The following is a 730-nucleotide window of genomic DNA, read 5'->3' on the forward strand; positions in this document are numbered from 1 at the left end:
AGGTACACTTTTACAGTTTACAGTGTTTTACAGTCTTTCTTGTACTTTCCTATTGCACTTTTATTTATGCTTGTATTTACATACCTGCATAGAAAATATAAAATTGCATAAATCACCCCCACAACATTTCAAAAATATAAGACAACTCAAAACTTAATCACAAACATCACAAAAAATACAACTTCAACTAAATTAAAAATGCTCTATCGGAAGATCGGAAACCCCTCGGAGGAGGTAACCTACGGTTGCTAACGAGGCTTCCCACGGTCTAAATGAAATTATGGAACTCATTAAGTTGAGTTTAGTAAATTCATTTGGACTAAGCAATTCCAATAGAAAATAGTGGTACCGGGACGACGGAATCGTGGGAACTTGACCGGTGTTGCTTTAATCAACTTTAGTATGCCCATAATAAAACTTAAAGAACTTTAACCATAGGGTTACCTGATTTGACATTATAACCAAATGACCTAGAAAACTTAAACTCTACTACAACGAGGGGCTTGGAGCTTACATGGTGGGCAGCCCGGCCATCTTCAACAGCAAGAGAATCTACAACAACACATCCTTCCTTAGTTTTAAAACAACAAAGCCATAGGAATTCGAGGTTGTTTGCCTAGTGCAACATAAATCCTCAAACACATCTTTTAGGCATTTGTACAATCCTGTTGTACAATCTAAGCCCTAACTCGCCTTAGGATTCCGAGGTTGTCATTCGTCATGACCTAAA

Source organism: Phalaenopsis equestris, unplaced genomic scaffold (genome assembly GCF_001263595.1).
Source record: "Phalaenopsis equestris unplaced genomic scaffold, ASM126359v1 Scaffold231576, whole genome shotgun sequence".
In the NCBI taxonomy this organism is placed as follows: Eukaryota; Viridiplantae; Streptophyta; class Magnoliopsida; order Asparagales; family Orchidaceae; genus Phalaenopsis; species Phalaenopsis equestris.